At 41.4% G+C, this 23,546-nt stretch overlaps 1 protein-coding gene and 1 pseudogene across 1 annotated transcript in view; one reads left to right on the top strand and one right to left on the bottom strand.

Moving 5' to 3' along the window:
* Otud7a (OTU deubiquitinase 7A) overlaps positions 1-12,996 on the bottom strand; it is a 133,443-nt gene extending 120,447 nt beyond the window's left edge. The window contains exon 1 of the mRNA XM_052178464.1: positions 12,887-12,996. The gene's annotated coding sequence lies outside the window, so the exon portion shown is untranslated. The remainder of the gene's footprint in view (positions 1-12,886) is intronic.
* A 7,834-nt stretch (positions 12,997-20,830) lies between these two features.
* LOC127681975 (SUZ domain-containing protein 1-like) lies at positions 20,831-21,236 on the top strand (annotated as a pseudogene).
* The last annotated feature ends 2,310 nt before the right edge of the window (positions 21,237-23,546 follow it).

Below are 23,546 nucleotides of genomic sequence, written 5' to 3' on the forward strand. Positions count from 1 at the left end.
GTCCAGCTTCAATTAAATGTTTCCTTTATAAGGGTTGTCTTGGTCATAATGCCTCTTCACAGCAAGAAAACCCTAAGTCACCATGTTAAAGCAGAGATCTGGGGAAATGTTCCAGAATTTATCTGGCCTCTAATACAGGAAAATTTTAATAAAATCCACAACAGCAAAACCTCAAAATTTTAAATGTAAATTTAAATACAAAACATGTAATAACATTTTTTTCTTTATTATGTAAGAGAATGGGAGACAATTTTGGAAACTACATAATAAAGAAGTGATTGAATAGGATCAGAGGTGAGGAGGACACAACATCTGTCCCAAACCCAGGACCTCTAATCCTATCCTATTCCATTATGACCAAGACAACCCTTATAAAGGAAACATTTAATTGGAGCTGGAAAACACAACCAAACAGGCAAAGGAAATGAATAAAACCATCCAGGATCTGAAAATGGAACTAGAAACAATAAAGAAATCACAAAGCAAGACAACCTTGGAGCTAGAAAACCTAGAAAAAAGATCCGAAGTCATAGATGCAAGCATAAAAAACAGAATACAAGAGATAGAAGAGAGAATCTCAGGTGCAGAAGATACCATAGAAAACACTGACATAACTGTCAAAGAAAACAATAAAACAAAAAGGCTCCTAATCCAAAACATCCAGGAAATCTAGGACACAATGAGAAGACCAAACCTAAGGATAACAGGTATAGAAGAGAATGAAAATTCCCAACTTAAAGGGCTAGTAAATATCTTCAACAAAATTAATAAAAGAAAACTTCCCCAACCTAAAGAGAGATATGCCCATTAATATACAAGAAGCCTACAGAACTCCAAACAGACTGGACCAGAAAAGAAATTCCTCCTGTCCCATAATAATCAAAACACCAAATGGACTAAACAAAGAATATTAAAAGCAGCAAGGGAAAAAGTTCAAGTAACATATAAAGGTAGGCCTATCAAAATTACACCAGACTTCTCACCAGAGACTATAAAAGCCAGAAGATCCTGGTCAGACCTCATACAGACCCTAAGAGAACACAAATGCCAGCCCAGGATACTATAACCAGCAAAACTCTCAATTATCATAGATGGAGAAAACAAGATATTCCATGACAAAACTAAATTTTCACAATATTTTTCCCACAAATCCAGCCCTACAAAGAATAAAGGATAGAAAACACCAACACAAGGAGGATACTATGCTGGGCAGTGGTGGTGCATGACTTTAATCCCAATACTTGGGAGGCAGAGGCAGGCGGATTTCTGAGTTGGAGGCCAGCCTGATCTACAGAGTGAGTTCCAGGACAGCCAGGGCTACACAGAGAAACCCTGTCTTGAAAAAAACCAAAAAAAAAAAAAAAAAAAAAAAGGAAACTACATCCTAGAAAAAGCAAGAAAGTAATCAATCCCACACAAACATAATTCCACTTCTACAACAAAAATATGAGGAATTAGAAATTTGTTGGCTCTCACCCAGTGGTCTCTCTAATTTGGTAATTGGAGAAATATGTCCAAGATTGTACAATCCATATACACTTTCTGCTTGTTTGTAAGTGACAGTGTCTTGCTGTGTACCACACAATGGTCTTGAAATCAAGCTTCTCCTATCTTAGCCTCTCTATAAGTAGGATCGTTTATTTGATATTTTTATACTATAGTATGGTTTTTAGAACAGCTTACATATTTCAAAATTATTTATACAGCCAAAAGAAATGTAGACAATTAGTTAGGGAGGTGGCTTGTAAGAGAACAACAAAGAGTGAGACTGAATGTTTTGTTTAATATTTATAATTATTGTATCAGTTTTGAAGAAGATGACCTTATAAGTAACTCTTTTTTTTTTTGAGATGAATGCTTTTTAAAATCATCACAGCCAATGAAGCAGAATCTTACCCTCACCCAATGTCTGTGCCACCCTCCAAGCAGAACCATTGTTCATTGAAGCAGTTGATGAAAATGACTTCATGGATAGACCATCTTAAACCACACACCATTTCTTAAATGAATGTAACCTGCTCCCTGTGGGCTGAGAATGATGACAATCACTCAAGTCAAATAGCTTTGACCATAGCAGGAAATCTGTATCCAAATAATTGTGCCTACAATTCATTCCTTGGCTCAGCAGAACTGTCAACTCTTAGCTTAGCTACTGTGGAGGTAAAATCCTTTGGTGATGTGAGGGACATTGAAGTACAGCCTTATTACAATGAACTCCAATGTCTAAAAATTGTTCTTATTTTGGGTTTGTACCACAGTAAGAGCCAAGATTTTAAGCTCTACTAAAAACAAAACAAACAAACAAAAAGACTTTATCTTTTTATGTTCAATTAATTATATTACCATCATTTTTATGATTGGTATAAAAATATGTATTGTGTTGAACATGATAAAAATAAAATTAAAATTAAAAAATTAAAAAAGTTAAATTACCCATATCCTCAAGAATATATATATAGAGAGAGATATATTGTGTTGAATATATAAAAAATAAAAATAAAAATGAAAAAAAGAAGTGATTGGATTCAGAATCTGTGACTTGCACTCACCAATAAGGAGAAAAAGGATACACGTGTTGATAAAAAATTGATTGGGTAATTTATAGGTAGACAACTGAAATTCAAACAACCACAGTAGTAACGAGGGAGAGGTAAACTAAACCACACAAGTGTCACTGCCTCATCACAGTGTTAAGGGAAGAGTCTGAAAACCCCAAGTCCTGTTGAACCAAGTTGACTGTAATGTCGCTGGTGGAAGCTTTTTAGGTTACAGGTATGGTCAGGGAGGTTGTCCTTTCAGTAGCGTGTGCTTTGTTTTAATGTGAATATCTTGTAAGCCAGTAATTCCGCCTCTCAGCATTTTCTTATGTGCACGGGGAAGCACATCTGAGGATGCTGCACAGAGTCAGAGCTAGAACAGGCACGATCTAGACAAGGTAGCACTCTTGGTGTTAATATGAAACCTCCCTAAGGCACTTGGAAAATATTAACATTATATACTCTGATTAAATAACAGGGGGAAAAACAAGCTCAGATAGGAAAATGTGCGGGGGACACTGGCTGTACCCACAAGGTGACAATAACTGTCTACTTCTTACTAAACAGTCTGTATTGCTGCCATGTCAGAGACTGACACTGAGGAAAGCCCTAACAGTACTGTTAAGCTCCTCTTCTATTCCTTTCCTAAAGTCAGTTTTCACTAACTGAGCTCTTGCTTTGTGCCATGGATACAACCACAAATTAGGCATGAGCTGTTTTCTAAGAGTAGCCAAGCTGAGAGTCTAAAAAATTAAAATAGTGGGTACCTTACATGCTATTTAGTGTTAGAGAGAAGCAGGATAGTGGGGAGGCACTTACAAAGATTAATCACCCTGAACAGGAGACAGGAGAGGATGCAAGAGGCTTTGCGGATGTTATGGGATGGCAGCAAGCCCAGGAGCACTGGGGATTTTGTAAGGAAGTAAAGGGATGGTTCCATGTGATTGCGTGCATGCGTGCGTGCGTGCGTGCGTGCGTGCGTGCGTGTGTGTGTGTGTGTGTGTGTGTGTGTGTGTGTCTGTGTGTGTGTGTATGTGTGAATGTGTGTGTATGTGTGTGCATGTGTGTGTGTATGTGTGTGTATATTTGTGTGTGTGTATGTGTGTGTGTATGTGTGTGTATGTGTGTGCATGTGTGTGTGTATGTGTGTGTGTGTATGTTGCAGAACCATGAAGTGCATAGCCAGGGGAAAAGGGAAAAGGGTGAATATAGAAATGGTGAACAACAGCAAGGGCATGCTGCAGAAGTTAGAGCAGGTCACGATGACAAAATTCAGATGGGGAAATCCAAACAAGTGGATTGGATGTAGAACAAACAGACTGGGTAGAATGCTCCATTTTCATAGAGTATAAGCTATAACACTATTATGATAACAATTGTATTCTTAGTGATGATGAATTCAAGATGATCCCAGTCTATATCTATACATGATTTTTTTTTTTGTAAACGCTGACAAGGCTGATTCTAAAATTATATGTGAGAAAAGAAGTTAGGTTAGCTAAAAGGCTATTGAAAAGGAAAAAAAAAGTTGGAGGAGTTAGTAAACTGATTTTAGGATATGGGCAGGGTAGCCCAGTGAGTATGGAAAGATAGACCCATGCATCAATGCAGCAGGAAGGTGACTTTTAACACCAGTAGAGCAGCAATTCAGAGAGATAGAAGAGACTTTCCAACAAATAGTGATAGAGCAAATGGACATGAATATGTAATAACACACAATAAAATAAGCTACATCTCATACTCGGTGCAACACTTGACTCTAATCAGGCCATGAGTCCGTGTGCATGTGTGTTCATATGACATTCTTTTGCACGTGCACATGCTCATGTGTGTGTGTGTGTGTGTGTGTATGTCCATGTGAGTTTGTGCACGTGAGCTTCTGTATGCTCATGCCTGTGCACATGTGTTGTACACATTGTATTTACGCTCATTACAGGTGAGAATGGATAGACATGAGTCTGAGCAGAGTGTGTACTGAGTTTCAAACAAAAAATGCTTGCATTCAGAACCCATCTACTGCTGGTGGGAAAGAACAATCAGACATGGGGGTTCTTCATTTATTTTCAGGCAATAATTGAACTTTTACAAGCAGAGAAGAACTTCAGCATTGGAGCTTAAATAGGCCTATTACCATTGAAAATGTATATATCAGTTGCCAGTAATATTCAGTACATCTTCATCCCCAAACAGATCAAACTAGTTTTCCAAATAAATAAGTAAATACACAAAAAAAGGGGAAAATGACAGCCACAGGCACGCATAGCCACCATCCCGATGACTTGAGACTGTCTTAACAACTCTGCTTTCTATGGTTCTTTTAGGAATGTCATAGACTAATGAACAATAGTATAGATTTATACTATTTTCTTAGCTATTTGTATTTTTATTTTTTAGACACTAGAAACCTACTAAATCCACACAGGCATTTCAAAGGAGCTAGGGACACTGATGTCTAATCTTGGGTCTTCGTTGCTTTCTTTAAAAAGAATTTTCTGCCTTGCTGGTGACGGAACCCAGGGACTCCCTCCGGCTAGGCCATTGCCTCATCACTGATCCAGGCCTCTGGGCCTCACTGCTTCCCATCTGACGTGGAGAGCACCATCTGCAGTAGTGTGGCTTCCTCAAGCACTGGGTTAGTATTGAGGAACTGCAAGAAAAGGTTGGCCTGTTGCAGCTGATGTTAGTGTCTGGCATTGACTTGCAAATATATCCTTAAACTAAAAAACTTAAATGCCTAACAAAGTGCTCTGGAGTTCCATTCCCCCACAAATGTGCTAGAATAGCAAAGGAATTCATAATTCTTAAAAGGTTGTTTCAGGATGGAAGAATAGGAAGTCCAGGATTTCAGGATCAGCTGTTTAGGTTGATAAAGGGATTGCAGTCCCAAGCAGAAAGTTTCTTTGTATATATTCCCCTGAGGAAAGAACGGCAAAAAACAATTTCACTCTAGTACTGGGCAGTGGCTCAAGATCAAGCAAGTAGTACACAGAGAAATAATCTCTGAAAGACTGAAGCATTGATTCCAATTTAGGAAATTGTTCCCTTTTGGCCATGGATGGAGTGTGTCTTTCTGAATTTAACATTGTCCTGCAGATAAACTGCCTGTGATTCCAGTCTTTGTAATCAACAGCCAATGACATCACCACAGCTGTAAAGAAGGGGAATCATTCCTTTCTTGAGTGTGAATCAAGAAATGAAATACTAATAAATCCAAGAATGGGGGAATGGAGGAAGGCTGGTTCAAGAAAAAGGGACAAGCAAAATGTCTGCTCAGAGCTGCACATCTGGGTGCACACATCTTCCACTTCAGACAGGCCACCATTGCTGCAGATAACTTGATCCCTTAAATGAAATGTGTTTATATCCTCATCCTGCCTATAGAGCAGCAATCTGCATACAACTCAAGAGGATTCTCCCCAGGCTGTCAACCCAATGCTGGTTAGGGCTATGACCTCAGGGGAAGGCTCAGCTAGAAAAGGGTCCCTTACTGAGACCCCCATCCTTCCTTGGCTGGACTGCTGATGACGACTGTTACGTGCTGGGAGGCCCTCATCCTTGTGGCAGCCGTCACCTTGTATTCTGTTTACCAAGGACCAGTTACCGGGCCCCTGACACAGAATGGAATATCAGGAGGCAGGAATAGTGGGATCCTTGCCAGCGGCTGCCTGTCAGAGCATCCACACTCGGAATCAAGTTCACCATGCCAGCCCAAAGGCACATGGGAGTCCTACTCGGTACCTCATCACTCAGCAGTCGCCATGTTTTACCTGTTACTGTATACTAAATGTATACCCCACTTAGAGGGGGATAAGGGGAAAGAAGGGAATTGAGATTTCTTAACATTTTTCTATCCTGCTTCAATATAAACTGGTAAACTTGCTTGATCCTATTCTAAAATCCTTGAAAAGCATCATAAATATTTAATGATTCACCTCTGATAAAAATGCAAAAGTCAGAGGTCTGCTGTAGGAATGGATAATAATGATTTTTATTGCCTAATAAAAAGCAACCTCAAATGGTTTCTATTTCTTTGTGGAGGTGGTTTCACTGAGTGTCCTACACCTAGGCTTTCTTTCCTGACTAGATAGCTCAGTTACTCGAAAGCTCCTTCATCCAGATGATTTGCCTTCTGCTTGGCTCCCTTCCGAAGAACATGTGAAATGAAGATTTGGAATGTGCGGCTGAATGATTCTGTCTGAGAATTCAGCATGTGCACAGCTTAGCAGTTCCTTTGTACATTGTTGAACAATGATTTCAATAGGAACTGGCCTTCCTTGAGAAGGTGATAGTTTCAAAGCTCCCGGGGCTCATGCAGTCTTGCTCAGCTCATCCACACATTCATGGTAACACTGTATCTGTGTGGATGCAAGTTCTTCCCATTCCTGAAGGTTTTAGAATCACCCCGGGCTGGCCCAGTCTTTTACTTCTTTTTCTCATGCCCTCTTCCTGTGGGCTGTGTCTTGTTACCATAGATGCTGCAAAGGCATCAAAGCTGAGTTTTGAGAAATAGAGCTTTGTCGACTGGCACTCCCTTGCCATTGGATCTGCAGAAAGGAGGCACACAAGGAACACACCGGCATCTAGGCATGTGCTGGCTGCAGGGACAGGAGGTCCAGCACATCTTCTCTAAGTTCAGCTGGGTCCACTCTTCTCTGTGCACTCATTCCCTTTCATGGACACATAAAGGACATCATAGTGACTTAGAAAATCCCATAGTTCCCAGGAAAGCTGAGGGGTGGGAGTCCCAGGACCCACAGTATGGACACAAAGCAGATGAGCATCAATGAAAGGGACATAGGCATCTGCTGGGGCATGGCCTTAAGTTCACTGGCCTTGGCAGGGCATGGAGCCAGACATGCACAGCATGAACTCAGGGTGGTGACCATGCTAGCCCCGAGCATCCCAGGCAACCATTCAGTTATTTCAAGGGGAAGTGAGCATAGAGTGCTTTTACACCATCAACTTTCAAACTGAAGCTGCAAATTCAATCCTTCCCAATGCTCATCTGTGGGGAATTTCATGACTGGAAAGTCCTTCCTTGGCACTGCATTGTCCTAAGGAAGGAAAATTCCCAGTACTGGACAAAGGGACTGACCAGGGATTCTTTGCAATGCATCTCTTTAGAAGCTCCTGCTGTGCCGTCCATTTCATTAACAGACCCTTCCCTGTTAGTCTCTGTAACAATGCTATTCTAATCACCTGTGTACTAGCAGTAATCTATAAATAATAATTTACCTGTAAGGAATGTTTTGTCACACATATGCATGCTATCATAGACTATCTGCAAATATGCACGCATATCAAGTGTGCATGAGGGACCAGAGTGAACTTTAGGACAGAGTTACAGTGCAGTTGGGTGGAGACAGTGTTAAAGTTTGAGGGTGTCCCTGGCACTTCATGAACTGGATTCATGCTCTCCAGGGTGGTGGTGTCAAACCTGTAAAGATGGGGCTGGGTGGAAGGTGTTTGGGTTCTTGATACCCCACTCTTAGAAGGGTTTGGCACTGGTTGGTAGGTTAGTTCCTTGAGGGTAGGCCACACACACGCTTCATCCTTCTGACACAGAAGCTTCTGTTTCCACTGTTATGTCATACTACGAGTGTCAGGGGTCTGGAAAGGCTAGAAGCTCAGGACCACCTATGGAGAGAGCTGCCTATCCCAAATGAACACAAGCCTGTGGGGAGGGGCTTCTCCTATTTCCTTTATTTCCTTCCCTGGAACACAGGATTTTATATGAGTTGAAATTCTACTGGATATACTTGTGGAATGAAAACAGAGGTGGCCTGGGTTCCATCCATGCATTCAAATGCAGCATGAGCTGCATTTCTTTCATGTTTATGGAACCGGAGACCCCCCCCCCATTCATCTATGTACTATTTTGTTATGTCTGAACCTTGGAAATGAATGAGGCATAGTCCCATCCCTGAGGAGCGAGTCGGGGGCCAGGCAATCAGCAGTGGAGCACTTGCACGACAAGGCGGATGGGGAGGCGGCTGGAGGCGGTGATGGATGCTAGGAGGCTGGGACCCTGGGTTTTCTGGGCTCCATGGAGTTATTGTTCAGGAGGAAGAAGGACAGTTGACACCCACAGGGCCGTCTCCCCAAGCTCAGTGTGTAGAGAGGCAGACAAAGAACACACAGGGCACACAGAGAGCACAGGATGCAGCACCAACCATCATGCTGTGTGAACATCAGCCCTCCATAGCTTTGATGAGTTATAGGGCACAATTCTCAGAAACTGCAACTCTTATCTATTCTCCTTTGGAGGACTTACCACCGGTGTATATTGTGCTGTCCACTTTTATCCCAACTTGACACCAGCCAAAGTTATTTGGGGAATGGAACCTCAATAGAGAAAATGTTCCCACAAGATTGGCCTGTGGGTAAGCCTGGGGGCATTTTCTGGACTGGTGATTGATGTGACAGCTGACTGTGGTCAGTGTCAGCCCCAGGCAAGTGCTCTTGGATGTTTTAAAAAAGCTTCCTGCGCAAGCTTCAAGCACATGGTGAGCAAGTCGGTAAACAGTACTCCTTTATGGCTTCTGCTTCAGTTTCTGCTTCCAGTGTCTACCCTGACTTTCCTCAGTGATACTGTTACCTAGAACTGTAAGGCCAAATAAGCCCCACTTCTGCCCAAGCTGCTTTAGGTCATGGTGATTTCTCACAGGCCCTGAAACCCTAACTCAGACAGAATTGCTAGCAGACAGTGGGGTATTGTGACAAGCCGGGCCATGTGTTTTGGGAGGATTACAGTGGCATCTGAACCTTGCTCTGGAAAGGCAGCAGACTGCTCAGAGCTCAGGGGACTGTTCTGTGGCAGCTCAGAAGACAAGCGTGTGGAGAACGATGCAGAGATGGAGGCCTGACTTGTGACGTTTCAGAAGGAAATAAAGACCCCAACATGACACTTTGAGAAATATTTTGAATTAATATCACCAAAGTAAAGGCAGAGACAATTGATGCTGGGGTCCAGCGGGGCCATAGCTGCTCCTGGAAGCCAAACTTGGCAATGTGTATGAGTTTTTCAGATTATACTGGTTTTGAAGACATGAAGGCATCATGGAGAGCAGCTGGGCCTTGGTACCCTGAAGCAGAGCTGGAGTCTCTGAAGTTAGAGCAATGAAAGTATAGCCTCGGCTGCAGTACAGGCCCCAGGGTCAAAGGAGTCATGGAGGGAAATTGAGGTTTGGTACTCTGGCACAGCCAGAGTCCCCGGCAGGAGACCCAGGAGAAGGCAGAACCAGTTGCAGTGGTAACCATGCATCTAAGAGAGGCCAGTACCACGGGCAACTGCCAAAGATAGCAAGTATGTAATGGAGCTGACCTGAGCCCCTGAGACAAGTGGTGTGTGCTCCAAAGGCAGGCCTTTTGGAGACCAGGGGATCATAGGTGGGTCCCAGGTGTGAAACACTGAACTGTTTGGTTTGGTTTTGCTTTGATTATAACTGAGTTGTGATTCTTCCTTCTTGTAGTTAAAAAGTATATATCTTGTTTTAGATTTGATGGGAACCCACACTTTAAAGACTTTGGAATTTTATAGCAATTTGAGAATTTCAAAGGCTTTGGATAATTTAAGATACTTTTGGTATTTTAGATGACCGTTGAACTTTAAAAGAGACTTTGTTTAAAGGAGACTGAACTTTTAATGTGCTTGAATTTTTAAAAATTGGAACTTTGAAGGGTTGGAATGTTTTATATTGTAATATGTATGTTAGCTTGGGAACAAATGAGAAAGCGCTTATTCTAACTGAATAGTGATATGTTTGTTGACAAGGGGTCAATTGTACTGGTTAGTTTTATGCCAACTTAATGTAATGTATGTGGGACGAAGGTATCTCCACTGAGGAAAACGCTTCCAGTGCTCTGTCCTGTAGGTAAGTCCGGGGAGGGGGCATTTTCTTGATTAACATTTGATGTTGGTTGTGGTGTTCAGCTCATAGTGGGTAATGCCACATCTGGGAAGGTGGTCCTGAAGATGTCATGGTCAACAAGTCATGAGTCCTCCATGGCTTCTGTTTCAGTCCCTGCTTCCAGGTTCCTGCCCTGCCTGAGTTTCTGCCCTGACTTCCCTCAGTGATAGAATGTTACCTAAAAGTGAAAGATGAAATAAACCCCTCTCTCCCCATGTTGTTTTTGGTCATGGTATTTTGTCAGAGCAATAGAAACTCTAAGTCACACATATGGTAATATATAGCTCATATATATATATATATATATATATATATATATACACACACATATATATATATATATTGTAGTTTCTATACTAGCCTGCACTTCCACAGGTGTTTCCCTTGATAACACTTTCAAAACATTCTCAAGGAAGGTTCATTACATGGAAAGAGGTATACTTAAAACTATAGACTTGGTCTACACAGGAGGAAGTTAGTACTCTTTAGACAAATATCTAGTTATTACTGGTGACTGAAAAGCCATCTGGCAGTAGATGAGGGAGACCTGGGAATAGAAGGAGAAAGAATTGAGGTGACCTAGTAGGTTGGAATGAAGCCGGATGACAGGTGCTTCTACACCTCCCTGGGACACTGCAGTGACAAACACTCCCTGTTGTAGTGACTACGCTTCTAAATGTCCATGAAGATCAGAGGAGCCTTTGTACTTTTGCCAAGTGTTGTTCCAAAGTTCTTAGCAGGAGTGTGGCACGGAGTCTGAACTATGTCTATCTTCCGAGTTCCTCATAATAACTCATAGCCAGTGCTCAGTGAGACAGCCCACAGCTCCTGCTCACACCACAGGTCCCTGTAGCATCACTTAGTCTAAGGACATGTTGAAGGCTGAGTTGACCTAGGATTTTTGCTAGTGTGTGACAGACAAGAGGCACATACCACAGTCACATCTTACTCCTCTTGACCATTAAAATGCATTCTGCTGTACAGTGATCTCATAAGCATGGAAAATATGAGAGAGGAGAGGAGCGTGTGAAATCCAGACTAATTGGATCAATTAAAACCCCTGTATGATTGTGGGGGTTTGCTAAAGCTACCCAATGAAAACCAACCACAGACGACAATATCCACAGGGTCTCATTTTGACAAACTTACTGACTGCAAGAAATAAAAAAGGTAATTTATAAAGGTTTGAAAGAACCCATCTTAGGGGACTATCACACGGCCATCTATCAGGTCAGATGACACAGTGTACCCTAATGGGCTGTTCGGGTAAACCAGGATGCTTATCTGAATCTGAGGGCAAGGAAAGAACGCAATCAATTTGTATCAGAGACAGTCAGCAGTGCGAGTGGCTTGGATGTTTCAAAAGTATCAACACAGTGGAAATGGACTAGTGCAGCAGGCAAAGCATGTGCCGAGCGTGCATAGCTCCCTGGTTTTGATCCCCGGACTGCAACAGGAAACAACAACAACAACAAAACTCGCATATACACAACCGAACTTGTTCCTGGCCATGGGAGTAGCTCAGCTGTACACTGCCTGCCTAGAGGTCCTGAGCTGAATCTCTGGGGCTCAAACAAATAAACAAACCAACAAGAGGAAAACCTGCAATGAAAGAAGGGGTGTGTGTGTGTGTGGGGGGGGGAGAGACAATATTTTGCCGTGTCAGCAAAGACCCAGACAAAAACAGGCCAGAAAAAACCAGCAGAGATGTAATCAGCTTCAACGCATGGCAGACAGGGAAAAAAACAGAGAAGACGAGTATTCTCCAGACAAACAAGAGCATTTGAATTGGTACAATATACTGGGCACTGTTCTGTCCACAGCTTGCTTTCATATGTTTCTGATACAAAGTCTGAACACACACAGGCACCTATTATAATCTTCCTCTATTTAAACAATCAGTAAATCTGGGTAAAGACTTTATGACTTTTCACTGTCCTATTCTTTACATTTTTCTGAATATTTGAAGTTTTTAATAATAAGAAGAAGCAATGCAAAAGGGAAATGAAAGCATCCATTCCAAGAGTTATACGATGCAAAGCCACCGCTCCTGTGGGCTGGACAGACTGTGGTTCCGGGCAAGCGCTGGAAGGACAACAGCACTTTAAGGCACAGCCCACTTTCTCTGGCTCTTAATCACATCGCTCTTAATACTCACAAAGCGAGTCACAGCCCCAACAGTGACAATGCCAGTTTGCTCAAGTGTGCAGCAGGCTACCTGTCAGTCACAGGTCACATTATTCTCAAGATTGATGGCATTTTACACTCAAATTCCAATATAGTGTCAAGGACATTTCTGGCCTCTTTTCCACTGCATTCCTGTCAAGGCTAGGACGCTGCGTGGGCTTTGAGCTCATCTCTGGTGACCTGCTCTGAGGGGTCTGAGGTCTTCTGAAGCAGCCCCTCACCCTGCCCGCAGAACCCCAGCATCGCACTTACTTTTCAGACTCCGCACTCTCCGGAGGTGAGTGGCACTCAGGCATTTGGATCAGCATGGCACCGCCTCTGAGGGAAATGGCCCATTGCTGCCACAGGGGAGGAACGAGAGCCCAGACAGCTCCTGAGGACTCTGGAAAAGTAAGGGTTGAGAATGTTCAGTGTGTCAAAAGTGACAATTAAATATCTTAATGACGCAGTATACACTCGATGACAGATCCCATTTCCATCAGGGTAGGGTGGTCACACTGTTACCAAAGTGCAGCCCTGACCCAGGAACCATTTCTCCTTTTAAAAAAATAAAGTGCTCTGAAGAGTTATTTGACTATTATTTAAAATTATCTGTAGCTATGTGTCTGTACCTGGGGTTAGATGTGTTCATGTGAGTGAGGATGCAGAAGCCAAAGGCACTGGACATCCTAGAGCCGGAGTTCCAGGTGGTCGATGTGCTGTCTGAAGTGCATGCTGTGAACTGAACTTAGGTCCTTGACAAGAGCAGTGTGCACCCTTGACCCCCGAGGCATCTTTTCAGCTCCCTCCCCCATCACTTGACCATTGTTTTAAGTTTCTTGACTCTGCTATTAATAATTTTAGGACATGACTATGTTTCAGGATTTTTGCTAATCGGGCATGAATAATTTACATAATTTCTCTTAATTTTCTTTTCATTAGGGGGCCAACTTTGAGTAATTCTCTTTAAATGACTTGTGTGGGCAATGCATTTTTAGAGTTCTTTAATACAAATCAGAAGAATAAAATAGAGATTAAGTGCAAGAGGTTGAGACTCAATAGTCAGAAAACAGTGTTGGAAACTGGAGCTCTCACATCTAAGTTCTGAACATTGAAAGTCTCTGGTAAATGAAACAGTGGTTTGAGATAAAGACACATGCCCACTGCGAGGGCATGGAACCCGCGAGTCGGCTGTCACTTAGATGGCCTGTGATTTTTGATGAAAGTGCCAAGACAACGCAATGAGGAAGAGATAGCCTTTTTGCTACAGGAAAATTAGGTATTGATATACAAAAGAAGAGGTTAGGTCCTTACTTAATAGCATAGCTATATTTGAGGCCTAAAATAGACGACGACGACGATGATGATGATGATGATCATCATCATCATCATCACCACCACCACCACCATCATTACCACTACCATCACCATTATCTCAGAGGGAAAGCCTGGAGAAAAGCATTATAGCATTGATTTTTGACAGTTGTTTGTTGGTAAGGCAGAGAAGACAGGCAGATGTGAGTGACACAAACTGCTCTCATAAAAACTACTATGAAGATAGTGGGTAGAGGCTGCACACTGGCATAACATTTACAAAATAGATAGCAGACTAAAAAATAACACTCATTTTGTTCATGGGTAACTTTTGCACGGTAAGTCTCTTCTTCCCTATCCCATCCCACCTGCCAGGCCTGTGGCTGTCCCAGACCCACAGCCTGGTTCCACAACTGCATCCAGGCACCAAGTTGTTTGGGAACCACTTGTGCCTGGAGTTGCTTGCTCCCCTTTTCACCCTTCACCCACCTCTTGCCATCTTCAAATCACAGGCCTAGCTCTGGACCCTTGACCTACAGACCCACTTTCTTTGAGAGTCATGTCTGACTGGTAAGACACTCCTTTCTTCTCTGACCTTCCCCTCTGACTGCTGCTACTTCTGCATTCACAAGCAAAGCTCAAGACCTAAGTTTGGGAGCCATCTTTCTTTCCCTGGTCTGATTAAATAGCTTATAGACTATCTTTACCTGGCCTAGCCCAGATCTTTCATCTCTTGCACTTGCCAAGCATAAGGCATGCAGATGGTCTTATAAGACCTACAACCAAATATTTCCTCATGCCCAGGTCAAATCACAAAACCAAACCATTATGAATGACCGAGACAACATGTCTCCCATCAAATTCACTAGTCCTATAGAAGTGTTCTCCAATGAGAATTAACTAGAGGACACAGAATTTAAAAGAATAGTCATAAACTTTATGAAATAAGTCAAAGAATTTAAAGAAGACATGAACAAAGACTTCATTGAATACCAAGAGGATAATAATAAACACCGGAGTGATTATCAAGTTTGTGTCACAAGTCACATATACTAATACAGACTTAAATGAAGTAACAAAGGTAATTCAGGATTTGAAAGATAAATTCAACAAAGAGACTGAAGAAAATAATCTCAGTTATAAAATTCAGAGAAAGACAAGTAGAAAGAATAAAACAGAGGTCAGACTATCAGGACTTGAAGATAAAGTGAAGGATCTGGACCAAACTGGCAAAGAATAGGAAAGCACAGGAACGGACTGTGCAGGAAATGAGGGATGCCATCTGATGATCAAACCTTCAAATCACAGGTACAGATGAGGGAGAAGAGCCCCAGCTAATGACATACCTCAGTTCTTCAAGAAGATTATATACAAGGAGCAAACGGATCCCTAACTAGATGAGACCAGAAAAAAAGAACCTTCCTCACAGCATATCATAATCAAACATCTAAATATACAGAACAAAGAAAAAAATGAAGGCTGACAGAGAAAAAAACACAAGTCACATATAAAAGGAAATCCATCAGAATATCAGATGATTTCCGATCAGAAACTACAATATACAGAAAAACCTGAAGTAATGTACTCTAAGTTCCAAAAGACCACAACTGCCAACCCAGACTACTGTGTCCAGTAAAACCATGTGCCATAGTTGGAGGAGAAAGACACAAAATCAAGGTGTGAAGAAAAAAAAATCATATCCACCATCTGCAACAGCAACAACAACAACAACAACAGACACCTCACTAAGCAGAATTACTAGAAGCAATACTTAGAACCAAAGAGAGGAGAAAGCACAACCAAGAGGCTCTAGAAAGAAAACAAAGTTACAATTAATGAACTACAATCCACAATTAAGCAAATGAGAAGAAAAAAACAAAACAACCCAAAATGACTGTAATCTACATACAACTTTCAATAATAACTATACATATCAAAAGCCTTACTTATCCAATCAGAAGACACAGGCTAGCCAAGTGGATTAACAAACAAATCCCTTCCTGTTTTCTCTAAGAAAGCCATCTGAGCTTTAAAGTAAAGGATGAAAAAACTTATCCCAAGCAAATGGGATCAGAAATCGAGCAGGCAGGACATAGATTTAAAACTCAAAGTCATCAGAAAAGACAAAGAGGGGGTAGTTCATTCTAATCAAAGGAACAAGTAGCCAAATCCATGTTACGTTCCTAAACACATGTGCGTCAAACATGATGCACCTAATTGTATATAAAGCATTCTAATGGAATAAAAATCACGGATGAACAAAAACCCAGTAAGAGGTAATTTCAAATACTCCCACTTTATTCAAAAGATAAGTTATTGGACAAAAATATAGGGTAAAACTCAGAATTATATCAAATAGACATAGTAGATATCTACAGAACAACTCACTCAAATACCACACACACACACACACACACACACACACACACATACACACACAAAACAAAACCCCATACATTCTATTCCACAGCACATGGAAGTCTCTCTGAAAAAGACCACATGCTGGGACACAAAATTAACCTTAGCAAATACAGAAAAGTGAAATAATTCCAGGTATCCTATATGACCATTATACAATAAAACTTAGATAAAATTTACAGCAAACAAAACTGCAGTAAGTATATAAACCCATAGTGATGAAACAACTTATTACAGAACAATGAAGGGTCAAAGAAGAAATCAAGAAAGAAATAAAAATATTCCTGATACTAATTGAAAACGAAAGCACAACACAACACCCCCACCCCCGACCCCTTACCATGCGCCCCTAGGGCACATTGAAGCAGTTCTAAGAGGGAAATTTATAGCCGAATGCCTACATAAAAATATCAGATAGAGCACAAGTAAATGACTTGATACTACTTGAGAGAGAATTTGAAAAATAATAACAAATCAAATCCAAACCCAGTCAATGGCAAAAACTAATTAAAATCAGAACAGAAATCAATGAAATAGAAACACAGAAAACAATTCGTAGAATCAAAGAATTTAAGAGCTGGTTCTTTGAGAAGATAAACAAAATTGATAGACTCTTGGCCCAGGTAACAAGGAATGAGATGACACAAACTAACATAACATTTGGGATGTAAATAAATAAATAAATAAATAAATAAACAAACAAATAGACAAATAAATAAAATGAACATGGAAACATTACAACAGATCCCAAAGAAATATGTAATATTATAATGGAATGCTTTAAAAAACTGTATTTCATTAAGTTGGGAACTCTAAATAAAAATAAAAATGAAAGAATCACTTGATTCTTCCAAATAACCAACGTTAAACCAAGAGCTCAGCAATTTAAATGGAGCCACAACAAGGAGGATCTTGAAACAGTAATAAAAAGCATTCCAGCTAAAAAAAATCATGCCCAGATGGGTTCACATAAGAGCTCTACCAGACTTTCAAAGAAGAACTTTAGCGAATTTTTTTTCAAAAAATAGAAATAGAAGAATCACTCTTGAACTTGTTTTATAAAGGCTGTATTACTTTAATACCAAAAGCAGGTAAAGATATAACAAACAAAATGACAGACCAGTATTCACAGTTAGCAGATGATCTGATACTATACATAAGCGATCCCAAAAATTCTACCATAGAGCTTCTACAGCTGATAAACAACTTCAGAAAGTGGCTGAATATAAAATTAACTCAAACAAATAAGTACCCTTCTTCTACACAGAGAATAAACAGGTTGAGAAATTAATTAGGGAAACAACACACTTCACAATAGTCTCAAATAATATTAAATATCTTGGTGTGACTCTAACCAAACAAGTGAAAGATCTGTGTGACAAGGACTTCAAGTCCCTGAAGAAAGAAAGACCTCAGAAGATGGAAATATCTCCCATGCTTATGGATTGGCAGGATTAATATAGTAAAAATGGCCAGCTTGCAGAAGCAATCTACAGATTCAATGCAATCCCTATAAAATTTTCAACTCAATTCTTTATAGACTTAGAAAGAGCAATTCTCAAATTCACTTGGAATAACAAAAAACCCAGGACAGAGAAACTATTCTCAACACTAAAAGAACTTCTGGGGGAATCATCATCCCTGACCTCAAGCTGTACTACAGAGCAATAGTGTTAAAAAACTGCATGGTATTGGTACATCTGGGTTATTTCCAGCTTCTGGCTATTATAAATAGGGCTGCTATGAACATAGTGGAGCATGTATCTTTATTACATGCTGGGGAATCCTCTGGATTCCAGGAATGGTATAGCGGGGAAAATTAACCCATTCTTATCTCCCTGTACAAAGCTCAAGTCCAAGTGGATCAAGGACCTCCACATAAAACCAGATATGCTGGATCTAATAAAAGAGAAAGTAGGGAAGAGCCTCGAATACATGGGAACAGGGGGAAAATTCCTGAACAGAACAGCAATGGCTTATGCTCTAAGGTCAAGAATTGATAAATGGGACCTCATAAAATTGCAAAGCTTCTGTAAGGCAAAGAACACTGTCAATAGGACAAAATAACAACCAAGAGATTGGGAAAAGATCTTTACTAATTCTATACCCAATAAAGGGCTAATATCCAAATATACAAAGAACTCAAGAAGTTAGACTCCAGACAAACAAATAACCCTATTAAAAATGGGGAACAGAGCTAAACAAAGAATTCTCAAGTGAGGAAACCTAAATGGTCGAGAAGCACCTAAAGAAATGTTCAACATCCTTAGTCATCAGGAAAATAAAAATAAAAACAACCTTGAGATTCCAACTCACATCAGTCAAAATGGTCAATATCAAAAACTCAGGGGACTGCAGATGTTGGCAATGATGTGGAGCAAGAGGAACACTCCTCCATTTTTGGCGGGATTGCAAGCTGGCACAACTACTTTGGAAGTCACACTGGCAGTTCCTGAGGACTCCTAGTCATATACCCAAAAGATGCTCCAACATATAACAAGGATACATGTTCCACTATGTTCATACCAGCCTTATTTATAATAGCAGAACCCAGATTCCTTCAATAGAGGAATGGATACAGAAAATGTGGTACATTTATATAATGGAGTACTACTCGGCTATTAAGAACAATGACTTCATGAAATCCTTAGGCAAATGGATGGAACTAGGAGATATCGTCCTGAGTGAGGTAACCCAATCACAAAAGAACACATATGATATGCACTCACTGATAAATGGATATTAGCCTCAAAGCATGGAATACCCAAGATACAATTCACAGACCATATGAAGCTAAAGAAAAAGGAAGACCAAAGTGTGGATGCTTCAGTCCTTCATTATAAGGGGGAATAAAATACTCATGGGAGGTAGAGGATCAAGGGACTTAGGACAAAAAGAGGATGGGGAGAGTGAAAAAGGCACGCAGGATCAGGTATGGGATAAGATAGGGATGATATTCAGAGGGTCAGGAATTTGAACAGAGGTGTGCAGCAATGGGGGATGGGGAACTGGGAGTAGCCACCAGCAAGTCCCAGATGCCAGGCAAGCAAGAGACTTCCAGGACCCAATGAGGATGAAATTAGCTGAAATGTCCTACAAAGGGAGGGAGAACCTGTACAGACCTTATCCAAAGTTTATGCAAGGCCCCAGGTTGGGGGATGGGGAAACCCATGCATCTCCAAATTAATCCAGAATTGCTCCTGTCTAACGGAAATACAGGGACAAAGTGTGGAGCAGAGACTGAAGGAAAGGCCATCCAGAGACTAGCCCACCTGGGGATCCCCCCCAAATACAGACACCAAACCCAGACACTATTGTGGATGCCAAGAAGTGCTTGCTGACAGGAGCGTGATATAGCTGTCTGCTGAGAGGCTCTGCCAGAGCCTGACAAGTACAGAGGCGGATGCTCACAGCCAACCATTGGACTGAGCATAGGGTCCCCAATGGAAGAGTTAGAGAAAGGACTGAGGGAGCTGAAGGGGTTTGCAACCCCATAGGAAGAACAACAATATCAACCAACTAGACCTCCCAGAGTTCCCAGGGACTAAACCATCAACCAAAGAGTACACATGGAAGGACCCATGTCCATGTAGCTCCAGCTGCATAGGTAGCAGAGGAGGGCCTTGCCTGGCATCAATGGGAGGAGAGGCCCTTGGTCCTGGGAAGTCTCGATGCCCCAGTGTAGGGGAATGCCAGGGCGGGGAGGCAGGAGTGGGTGTGTGAGGGAGCACCCTCATACAAGCAGGAAGAGGTGGGATGGGATAGGAGGTTTCTGGACGGGAAATCATGAAAGGGGATAACATTTGAAATGTAAATAAAGAAAATATCCAATAGAAAAAGAAAAAGAAAAAAATCTATAGTAAAATTTAAACTAAACCAGAAAGATCCCTGATATCGAAAGAACCATACGTGGGGAATCCATTCTCCATTCAAGATATATTATGGAATTATAGTAATATAAAATATGCTACTGGCACAAAAGGGACTGATGAAATAAAATAGAACATATAACCTTTAGTATATGTAAGCACAGCTACCTGAGAGTTGACAACAATATGCAGTATAGAAAAGACAGCATCTTCAACAAGGGTGCTGGGAAAACTGGACATTCACATGCAGACACATGATTTAGATCTCACTCTATTACCCTGCACAGAGGTTAAGTTCAAAGGGATTAAAGGCACTAGAAGAAAATATATGCAGTATCTATAAGGTGGAGGTGGAGGAGAGGCCTTTCTCAGTCTGCCTCAGAATTAAGACTACAGTTGACAAGTGGAGCCTCATAAAACTAAGATACTGGTGTGCAGCCAAATAACTATACAACAAAAGGATGAAGAAACTGGTAGAATGGGAGCAAATCTTTGCTGGGTATGTACTGAGAGAGGATTACTAGCCATAATATATAAAAAACAAACTGTCAAGGCACAAAATGACCCAATTAAAAATGGGCTTGAGGGAGGAGGGAAAGTGGCGAGTAAGAGTAAGATGGAAGATGAAGAGGTCCCTGAGAGCTTGGAGGAGGTGGTAGACAGTGGGCAGGGAATCCTAATCTCCCAAAATGTCCATTGTGATTCAAGATGATAGCCTTCCCACAGGGCCCCCTCCACAGATCCGCATCCTCAAGAGGCCCACCAGCAAATGTGTGGTCAGCATCCCCAACTCCACTGGCAGGCTAGCCCTTCCTGTCAAGTCCCTAGCACATTGGGAAGCAGAGGATACAGGGGTTGAAAATGGATTCTAGGCAGCACCAGTCCTGAGGAGGGGCCGGAGAAACCCATCCTCGACAGGCCAACCAGGACCTCCCAACCAGAAGACAGAAGGCAGCCCAGGAATGTGATCAGACAGCCATTTGGGTCCTGAAGGGGCCCAAGGCTTCAAACAGCGCAGATAAATGCAAGCAAGAAGGGATGCTGCTGCTGTCACCACTGCCTCCTGGATGGTGGCCATGGGTGGCACTTCTGGGGCAGACATCTGTACTTGAGCAGAGGGAATACCCTGACCTACTTGCACTGTGATCCCCTTGCTCTGCCCACTGTGACCTTGAACCCCATGCACTGTGACCTCTGCCTCCCTCCCCCCTCTTTCCTCTGTGATTGGCCTGTTGACAAAGGCTATACCAAGTCAATAGAAAAGGAAAGGGTGGGGATCAGGGGAGGATTAGGGGAGCCTACCAAGGACTCAGTAGAGGGTCAGACAGTGTCACTTGGCCACTTGGGGTAAAGCCAGTGCCAGCAATAACAGTTTATCATACTCATTAATTTGGGATTTCGAAACACAACTCCCTCCCCCCTCCCCACACACATACAGACCAAGCGCATGTCTCCATCACTTAAAAGTAAGTTCCACTGGGGGAGAAATGAACCTGTGATTTAAACAAATACTTCTTAATAAAAGAAATAAACATGGTTAAGAATACTCAAAAATGTTTATCATCATTAGCTATTAGGGAAAAGAGAACAAAACCAACTTGGTATTTTATCTCATCCCATTTGGAATGGCTAGAACCAAGAAAATAGCAAAAACTAAATGCCAGTGTGGTTTTGGAGCAAAAGGAATCTTCATTCACTGTTGGCAGGTATGCAAACTTGTGTGGACACTCTGGAAATCAGTATTGGGAATCCTCAGAAAACTAAAAACAAACCAACCACATGACCTAGCTCATACCATTCCTTAGCCTGTGCCCAAAAGACTCACATCCTACTCCATCATACCTGCTCAGAAATATACATTACTATCCTATTCACAACAGCTAGAACACTGAAACAACCCAAATGTCCTTCAAAAGATGACAAGATAATCAACGTGGTAATATACTCAATGGAGTATTATTCAGCTGTAAAGAAAAGTATCACACAATTTGTAGTTAAATGGACAGACCTAGAAAGATTATATTGAGTGTGGTAAATTACCAGAATGGCAAACATAACATGTTCTCTCTCATCTACAGTTCCAAATCCTCAGATGTGAGCATCCAACAGGGAGCAACTAGAGAAACTAGGAAAGTATAAAGTGACCCTGAAAGTGGGGACTTAAGAGAGTAACAGAATACAAGGTGAGGGGGAACTGGAAAAACAGGATATTGGCTCTGATAGAGGGGGAGAGAGGGTGCAATACAGAAGGAGGAGTTGTTGTGTGTTTATCAAACACATAACACCAAGACTGTTTGATAAAGCCTCTAGGATTCATAGGACATTATATTTACCTAAAATAATATACAATGCATATAAATGTATGAGACATACACATACACAACTCTCTCTTTATATATAACAAAATTATGTTACTTACATAAAAAATTACATGTTTCTATATTATATCCATCCATCCATCATCCATCCATCCATCATCCATCCATCCATCCATCATCCATCCATCTATCTATCTATCTATCTATCTATCTATCTATCTATCTATCTATCTATCTATCTATCTCAAAGTTATGTTACTTAGACTGACAATGCTCCCCACAAGACGCATACACTAACAAAACCCTAGTACCAGGCATAAGAAAACTCCCTTTGAGCACAGTCCAAAGTACTGTGCTTATCCTTGTTGTCCTTCGTTGCCTCTCAGAGGATGAAGTCAAGTCCCATTGCTGAAGCCATCACACACTTAGGACACAGGACTTGGATGTTTTGAGCTGGATCTAACCCAAAAGCCTCCTTCCTTCAGTGTATCTTCAACAGTACCATTAGTTATCATGCAAGGTCCTAAGGGAAGGAACAACTAATAGTCTTACTGAGCTGTGACACCAATGACCACCATGGGAAGATATTCATAGAGGTAAAGTGAGTGGCATTCATATGCTAGTGGTAGCCAATAGCAATCCAATTGGACTTAGGGACTATTCCACTGGAGTGAAATCTTGCCTGATGCCAGAAATCTGAGGCTAGTAGGCCATGGATTTTAGAAGACAATCTATGACTATCACTTTGCTAGACAAGCATAATTCCTAAGTGGATATACAATGGTATCCTTATACACACAGATAAGTTTGGCTTTCACCCCTCATCAAAGAAACTTCTCTTTACAGTGAATGGAGACCATTACAGAAAACCACAGGCAGACACAACATAGAGATCAAGAGATTCTGGGGGATCCAGGACTGGTGGATACAGTTGTAGCATGCATGTATCGCTCAGAAAACAGAAATGTTTCTCCCAGAAATGGCTACATAAACAAGACCTGCAAAATGACAATA

This window comes from Apodemus sylvaticus, chromosome 1 (assembly GCF_947179515.1).
Source record: "Apodemus sylvaticus chromosome 1, mApoSyl1.1, whole genome shotgun sequence".
In the NCBI taxonomy this organism is placed as follows: Eukaryota; Metazoa; Chordata; class Mammalia; order Rodentia; family Muridae; genus Apodemus; species Apodemus sylvaticus.